The sequence below is a fragment of the Amblyomma mixtum genome, chromosome 7 (assembly GCF_055824585.1).
Source record: "Amblyomma mixtum isolate Tamu chromosome 7, ASM5582458v1, whole genome shotgun sequence".
NCBI lineage: Eukaryota > Metazoa > Arthropoda > Arachnida > Ixodida > Ixodidae > Amblyomma > Amblyomma mixtum.
In genome coordinates, this window is record NC_143018.1 from 134324688 (window position 1) to 134334046 (window position 9359).

Sequence of the window (9359 nt, forward strand, 5' to 3'; positions counted from 1 at the left end):
CATGAATTGCACCTATCCTCAGTGATCCTTACGTAGCCATGCAAGACAGAGCTCTACTTTTGTTAGCACTTTTATTTTTTTACTTCGCCAACAGAAGACAAGTATCGCTATCTGAACATCTCAGCTAATCCGGTCTGCCCGCCTCGGAATATCGTCGACAAATGCATCGCTAGATTGTCGTTCACAATCATTAATTATCATACAAAATAGAATTCCACGCTTATATGCAGCACAGCAGAACGCGAAAGACTGTGCACAAAGATGTCATAAGCAACACCAAAGCCTCACTGCGCAACCTTTTATGAACGGCTATTTTCTTTAGTGCATAACTTCACGTGTGCGAACGAGTGGTTCACTGTTTTTCAGATAGCCGCATGCACACGTACTATTGGCAGAAAAACATTATCAGGATATGTTTTCTCACACACGCACACAAAAAAAGTGGTTGTAGCACTGCTTTGCAATCAAGTCGCCAGAAATTTTGGCGTTGTGGTTTATGCTTGCAGTCCAAAGCCTTACCGTACAAGAATCTCGCAACAAGAACAAGAACCTCGATGGAAATGATTACCTAATCGCTGCTATAGCATCTAAAACCAGAAGTCACCACAGCCTAATCATTACGCCTTATTTTGCCCACACGGACACTTTTAAATACAGTTTTTTTCCTGCGTGTAATCGAATATTGGAATTGTTTACCCGGTTCTACCCGCTCTTTTCCATTAGAGCTGTTTTTAGCGGTTATTGAATAGTTTTTCCGTTTTTCTTGTTTTCATTCATACTGTTTCGAATGTTTGCCATTGTTGTGCTCCATGTTTTTCTTCACTGTTGTTCACACCCGCCCCTGCAATAGCCCAATAGGGCTGCAGTATGTGTAAATAAATAAAAAATAAATAAACAAGAACCTTGCAAACAGCATTATTTACACTGACTCGCTAAGTGTCCTTACAGCCCTTAACTTCCAAACGCAACCACTCCGCTGCTTGGTACATCATACACAACATAACAACAGCCATCGCTCAAGGACAAAACATAAGGCTATGCCGGGTACCAAGTCATGTCGGCATAAAAGGCAACGAAAGAGCAGATTTCTGCGCTGCTCAAGCTCGTGGCAAGCAAAATAAAAATTTAAATATGCGTATAAAGATTGCATAATATTAGTACATCTTAAAGCAAGAAAAAAAATGGCAGCCCGTTTGGAACAACAAAATAAATAATAAACGGCACTCGGTAAAGCCAGTCTTAGGAGAATGGAATTCATGTGTGCACCAGAAACGTTTTAAGGAAGTCGTTATATGTCGTCTCCGTATAGGCCATACCACCTCACACACAACTATCTGCTGACTAAACAAGAGAAACCACTTTGTACATGTCGAGATCAACTGACGGTAAATCATATTTTATTTCAATGCTATAGACTCGAAAAGCTGAGGGAAAAATGCTTTTCGCTGTTTTATAATCAATCCATTCCTTTTCATCCCGCGTTACTCATAGGTGATAATGCAATCGTTGACATGTCCTGTGTTTTTACATTTTTAACAGAAGCAGGTTGTCTCAGCAAGCTATAAATCATTACCCAGTGATTCACGTGATGTCCCTCAGCCACTTTCTCATTCTTGAGAAAAAAAGGCTGAAGTTTTTGATTGGTTGGGATCCTCGACATCCTTGCCTAGCCAAGGATGGACGCTGAGGCTGCCTGACCTTTTTTAAAGTTTTACCTTTAGCCATTCCTAAATCTCTTTTTCTCTGTTATTAGTAGGTAGGTAAACTTTTTAGGCCCTTTACACCACTGATCACTTTTCGCATGTTTATTAAATCGCGCAGAAATTATTTTCTATACCTTGTGCTAGGCGCATGATGGCCTTAGTTGCCTATGTGCCATTAAACACAACACAACACACTCTGAAGGGCGCCGCCGCGGTGGCTCAGTTGTTATAGGGCTCGGCTGCTGACCCGAAAGACGCGGGTTCGATCCCGGCCATGGCGGTCGAATTTCGATGAAGGCGGAATTCTAGAGGCCCGTGTAATGTCCGATGTCAGTGCCTTCCAGCGCTTGGTGAGCCCTCGGCGTGCCTCCCATAGCCTGAGGAGCCGAGGGTCCACCTCTGGTGTTTGCTCGGTGCGATCCACTTCCTGAGTGTACCGCAGAGCCGCGCTGTTCGCAAGCAGCGATGTAAAGAAGACTATGAGTGCAGTCGTCCTCAATGGCGTACTTCCATGGGGAACTGGGAACCTCACGCGGCAAATGTTCTATGATGTGCTATTATCGTCAAGCACTCATCGAGCACGCGAGCTATTTGTTAAACAAGCAGCAGAAAAAAGAAAGCGAACAACGGATATCGGAATGAGCATCCAGTCAGCCACAGTCACGCGGCGCGGCTTTGGGCGGGGTGAAGTGACGGCGACGGCTATTGGTCGGTGCTGGCTGCATTCGCGTTTCGAAGGCACTCCAAAACCTCGAATGTATCCGCGGAGCTCTGTCGACTCCGATGTCAAGTGAAGCGAACGCCATGCAAACATTTTATGTAGCAGCGTAAGTTCGGCTGTAGAGTCGAATGACATTGAGTTGGAAGGCATTCGAAACGCCCTTGTAGCAGGGATATTAGTTCTGGTGTTTATTAATGGTAAATCAATGGTCTAACTGTATCATCGCTGAAAGAAAATTAAGAAAAAGAAGAAAATCAAACACATGCTGCAGTACTCGGAAACTGGAGGCAAAATCGGAGGTCGAGAAACTCTCCATTTGTTCGATTTATTTGCTTATTTTGATTTTCGCTGAAATGTATTAGTTCATGAGCTTTCTCATTCGGCCCTCTTCTTCTTATATGCCCCTCTGTAGCGTCGAGAAAGTCTACAAGCTGCATTTACTATACGGGAAGGAAAAAAGGCCACAGGGCACAGCTTACGTGGTATTGAGAAAAACAGAAGGCACCCAGCGACCCGTTCGCTGTTGTTCACAGCAGTCGAGACCCGCAACAAACTGAGCGCCTACAGCACGTTGTCGGACCTAATGTGCCTAGCTTCTATGAAGTTAATAAAATTTACTTAAGACCCCGTGTCATGGTATATAATGTGCAACATCATTGGATAAAAACTAAAAAATTGGAATATTGTAAGTTGAAAGTATCGAAGGTAATGCTCCGTTCTTCTGATACGTAGCGAAATCTCGCTTTTAGAGTGTTTCCATCGGTCTGATCGAACAGTTAAGACTGCCATAGAAAACCATTAGGGAACGCGTTTGAAGATAGCAAAAACGTTAATAGTAAAAAATATGCAAGACTGCAGTCGGGTGATATCCGCACATATCGATTGTACAGTGAAATCTTCCGTTATATGAAAAAACAATTGCGCCTCTCCCGTAACCGAGAGTAGAGTAAGCATGAAATGTTTACGGGCCTAACACAGGCTCCATTGCTCGGCTTAAGCAGCTGTGACGGTGGCGGCATTGAAATCCAGGACGATGCAGAAGCGTACGCGGACACGACGAGACGCAGGCCTGACAAGAATGTATATGCAACGCGTTCTAATACTCCGCGAGCGTGTATACATCTGCCGGGCGAGGGGGAAACGGCTTGAAGGACAAGCGGCCGGTCTTTTACATGCGTGAGTGTGGGACCGCAGCGCCATCCTTGGGGAGGGAGCGAAAGTTTTCCGCCGAAAGCCCTTCTCACCCTCTTTCTCTAAGCGGCCTTCTCTCAAAGCCCCTAACAGATCACGTATGACAACGAAGTGTATTGTGGCATGTATGTGCTTTTTCCACGCGTTATTAGAAATCGGAAATTATGATTCCGTGCATTATCAAATGCACAGCTCGACTGATATCTTGATAAACATTGAGAAGACACTGGCAGTTATTTTTTGTGACTCGTTTGGAGAGCAACCGGCGCTTGTATGCCGGTCCCGTAGGAGGGCTTAGAGAGTATCGTTGAATCTCGTTGTCTCGTACGGTGCCCGGATGTTCTCGTTTCAGAGCCCGGATGAGTGGAATTCAGTGCCCGGATGAGTGGATTTCAGTGCCCGGATGATGGCTCTCGGTCTCGGCGTGACGTCACCACAATGCCGACAACGGGAGCTAAAAGCATTTCATGCTTAAAATTGCGTTCATAAACAGTTTCCTGCTCAAAAAGGCTTGTTCGCAGAATTTTTGGGCATGTGCGCACGTTACCTTTTCCTCTCTATGACAGTGGAAGGAAAGATGCTTGATTACAGAAAAAACGAAAGCAGGGAATAGAATGCGCATTTACGGGGAGAAAAACATTACGATCTGCGATGGTAAAGTGTCACAAAAATAGAATTAATGGGGCAAGCATGAAAACCGGAAGGGAAAAGATCAGCATCATAGCAGTTCCACAACACATGAACAAAAACTGCTCAAAACACCATATAAAAGATCACTAAGGTGTGAACCATTCTCAGAGCCGCTGATACACAGCATACGCAGGAGCCAGGAAAACAACAACAACATAAGAATGACCAGTTTATAAAAGGCGAAAGCCCCGGTGGGTCCAAACGCGAAAACTACTAGCCACTGCTGCCGCTTCCGAGTTAACTGGCCTTCTGCCGCACATCAGGCCGGTCTACATAGTCCACCAGGCGCAAATATCGGCGCAAGTGCAGCCAGCAAGGCCACGGAAGTGCATCTAGGCTGCGCCGGCCGTCGGGGCTTTGTTTGCAGACGGCGCTGTGCTGGACAACAACGGCTGCTCTCATGAAGCCGTCCATCTCGTCCAGATCACCGATGCTCTCTCTGATCATGTCCTCAGCACCTGTTTTATTTACTGGCGAAATTTCTTGAACTTTTTCCACGAGCATGGGGTTCGAGCCGATTAACTCGAGTGCCTCTCCACCAGTTTTGTCGAAGGCGCGACCGCTTACGAATCGTGAGCTGCGGTCCAGCAACTGGCCGTTGCGAGTGAGGAATTCGTTAATACAGTCTAGCTGTCTGTCTGGAACAGTGAAGTCAGCCGTCGTCACCGAAAGGAGGGTGATGTTGTTCCGGATGGACTTGGCGAGCGTAGAGAAGAACGCTCGTGATGGATTCCCGCGGTGCGAGTTGTACGTAAGCGCCCGTAACCTCTTACTCGAGCAGACGACATCTGCGAGGAGGCTTCCGGCTCGCCTGCTCCTACACCAGCCCTCAAAGATGAGAGCCGTGATGCTAGTGTTGAGCGAGAGTCCGTCGAGCAGAACCATTGATTCCACGAGTTTCGCTTCGAATGTCAATGTCATCGTGCTCAGTGTCTTGGTGAGCCTCAGGAATTCAGCAAGAATTACCGCTCGTTCGGCAGCAATTGAGGCAGGAAGTTCCACCGTCAGGGTTGACAGGCTGTGGAACGTGTGCAGCTGCTTAAATTGGCCAACCGAGCGCGCTGCTCCGCATACCCGCAGGAAAATGCTTACAACTCGGGCCCATTCTGTTTTCCCGTCCATCTGCGGGTCACCTCTATAAAGGCAATCGATTATTACTTGGACGCCAGAATCGATTATTACTTGGATTATTACTTGGCTCGCTGACGATGCGATATGAGTCGAACACGTATGAATTCATCTGGTGCTCCAAGCGCATATCTTCGACAAAGTCTTCATTCGCCAATGTGTGGAACAACACCCGCTGGTTCTCCGGTGTATGGAGAGATAAAGGTAATCTGTCCACATGGTGCGCAATGTGAAGTCACTGCGAAGGCTCAAAGGGCTGCATAAGCCCGCGAACCACGCTATATGAGTCGCTTTCAGTTTCGAATCCTGAGTTCTGCTCACTGTTCGGCTCTGTGAAGGCCAGTCCGTAGGAGATGAGCTCCAGCTGCTGCAGTTTCTTGGCACTGGACAGGGATCTCGCCAGTGCCGATGTGTCACTGCTGTCGATGATAAAGCCATTCAGCTTTAAACTATCCATCGTTTTCGAGTCGTCCACCGCTCCTGCGACCTCGGCTACGTTAAAGGTGGGCCTTTCGATCGAACTGAACAGTCGCAACGACTTCAGCGAGCCGCTTTCTTTGATACACGGCGAGAAAAGACAGCAGACTTCTGCTTTCAACCAGCTGACATCTATGTAATGGTCGCTGGTGGTCGTGTTGCTCCGGAGCGCTGCCGTGACGCACCACATAACTGGTGGATCAGACTGCACATATGGCCCAGCACCTAAGTCCTCGATCGCCAGCCGATTCAGCTTGCCTTTTGTCCTAATTACGTGAGCTAGGGTGGCCACGTTCTTGTAATCTTCGCCGGCGTCGAAAACTTCCAAGGCGATCTCCTCGAGGTCGGGCAGGCAGTGCAGCGCGTCCAGCAGCTGCTTGTAAGTCGATGTCCGCTGGAATATCACGCAAAACTGCAGGTTTCTAAGGGCAGTGCACTTAGCCATGGCGTCGTAGAAAATAGGTGTGTACATATGGCAATCAAAGACTCCGCATTTTTCCATCCGGAGCGAGGTGACCCAGTTATGATTCGTTAGCAGCTAATGGAAGAGAAGCGCGAGCGTTTTATGCGGCATTCGGCATGCTTACCGTAAATATCCTTAAAGCAGACCACGGCCAGCTCGCCACGATTGTTCCGTTCTCTGAGCTGCACACCTATGTGTCCCAAAACCATGTTCCATTCCCCGCAGGGGCACCTTGTGTAACGAGGTGTTGGTGCTTGGCGCCACCACGGACCCTCAGCCCCCATACCGAAACTGTCATCCGTACCGTGGCGATAGGTTGAGAGGTGGAGGGAAGAAACCATGAACGGTGGCGGTCGAGGAAGTGGTCAATCCTCGGCCGATGGGCTCCTCGTCTGTCTACCAGGCGGAGTGTCCCGGGACCTTCCTCTGTGTATAACGGTCAATCAGAGGCGACAGAGTATTAGGGACCCTTAGTCAGTAGATGCCGTATGCATAAATGTGCAGAAAAAATCTTACCGGCCCTCGAAAAAGGGTCGAACCGATGTGAAAAAATTGATGCCACTGAAACCAGAAACGTTTCCGAAGTTTTTCATTGTTCACTCAATTACAGATGAACCTGAAGCCAACTTGTCTGCATTTGTGAGCGCCAACACTCTAAAGAGCTGTGTTGGCAGAAACTACAAAGAAAAAAAAGCAGCGAACCGGAGATCTCCTTGTAGAAATTGACACAAATGAACAAAGCACCAAACTGATGTTATTACGAAATCTTGGTGAAATGAGTGTGCAGGTAACTCCACACCGCACCCTGAACCAGTCAAAGGGCGTGATCTCCGAATATGGACTTCTACAGAGTACCGATGCGGAAATCGAAGAACTAGCTGAACAAGGAGTAATAGCAGCCCGACGAATAAACATCCGCAAAAACAATGCTGAAATCAAGAAAAAACACATTGTCCTAACTTTCAATAGCACAACTCTGCCTGATTCCACCCACGCCGCATACCTCCATTGTCGCCGCATACCAACATGCTGCATGAAAACCCGAAGCGTTTCTGGAAAACTATTTGCCCCTCCACTTGTAGCAAAATTTCTCTGACTGATAATTCTGGTGTTTCCTCTTCTGAATCAGAGGTTCCAAATATTCTAAATGATGCGTTTTGCTCTGTATTCACAAACGAACCACTTAATAACCTCCCTGATGCACCCAGTTTTCTTCACACACCTATGGATAACATTGCATTTGAACCGCGCGGCATCGCCATGGTCATCGATAAACTAAAAAATTCTTCATCCGCTGGTATTGACGGCATCAATGCCAAAATCCTCAAAAACACCAAAGACCTCTGCAGTATCATATTGTCTTTGATTTTTCAGCAGTCATATTCTTCGTGCTCATTACCACGGGACTGGCGCATTGGGAACGTCATTCCAGTCTACAAGAAAGGTAACAGATCTTCGCCACTTAACTATAGGCCAATCTCATTAACCTGTGTTTGTTGTAAAATTATGGAACATATCATATATTCTCATACTGCCAAGTTTTTATCATCTCGTAATTTTTTTCATTCTAACCAACACGGCTTTCGTAAAGACCATTCCTGTGACACGCAACTTGTTCTTTTTCTTCATGATATACACGCATGCCTAGATCGTAACATTCCCACGGATTCAATATTTCTGGATTTCGAAAAAGCATTTGATAAAGTCCCACACGCGCGCCTAATTCTTAAACTGTCACGCCTAAACCTTCATCCCCTAGTTCTGGATTGGATTCGAGCCTTCCTTACTGATCGTTATCAATTCGTTCATGCTAACTCACACTCGTCATCCCTCTTCCCTGTCTTGTCTGGCTTCCCTCAGGGGACCGTTTTAGGCCCTCTTCTGTTCCTTATCTACATAAATGATTTACCCTCTAACATCAGATCTAATGTCCGACTCTTTGCGGATGATTGCGTCATCTACCGCCCAATACATAGTTCCTCCGACGCCACCATTCTTCAAGAAGATCTCGCACGCGTCTAAGAATGGTGTAGTACTTGGCTCATGTCCCTAAATAGCAGTAAAACGTCACTTATTTCTTTCCATCGCCGGCGCAACCACCGTGAAAATACTTATACAATTCTCAACAACCCTATTTCGTCCGTTGACTCATACAAGTATCTTGGTATCCATTTAAGTAAAGATTTAACTTGGTCGCATCATATTCACCACATCACCAATTCAGCCAATAAAGTTCTAGGGTATTTGCGCCGTAACCTATCATTAGCTCCCCCTCCCATTAAGCTTCTTGCTTACATAACTTTCATACGTCCTAAACTTGATTACGCATGTGCTGCATATGATCCCCACTAAACTAACCTAATCACCACGCTCGAAGCAGTCCAAAACCGCGCTGCCAGATTCATTTGCTCAGACTACTCTCATTATACTAGCGTTACAGCACTAAAATCTCAGCTCAATCTCCCAACACTGGCCTGTCGGCGTAAAATCGCCCGTCTTTCGCTGTATCATAAATTTTATCACACTTCCGATCATGAAACTGCCCCGATAACACGCGCTCATCGCTTTTCTCGTCATATAGTCACCCTAACGCCGTCTACCCTGAACGGGCCCGCACCGAAACATATAAAATGTCATTTTTTCTTCGAACAGCCAATGACTGGAATGACCTTCCATCCGAAGTGGCGACCATCATCAATCGTGTTCTATTCAAAACCGCCATTGAAGACCATCTGTGTTCGTATTAACTTTCTTGTTTGCCCACCCCTCATGTAATGTCCCCTGTGGACCCTTGAGGAAACAATAAATAAATAAATAAATAAATAAATAAGTAAAGTCCGCCCATACATACCGAATCCGAGACGTTGTTTCAAGTGCCAGCGCTTTGGACACAGCATGTTGGCTTGCCGAGGTAAACCCACTTGTGTCACATGCGCAGAAGACGCACATACAGAGGAAAGATACGAACGTACACCAAAATGCATCA

General features: G+C 46.5%; 1 pseudogene; it reads right to left on the bottom strand.

The window, feature by feature from the left end:
* Positions 1-4542: 4542 nt before the first annotated feature.
* On the bottom strand, positions 4543-6657 carry LOC149337645 (uncharacterized; annotated as a pseudogene).
* Between the last annotated feature and the right edge of the window lie 2702 nt (positions 6658-9359).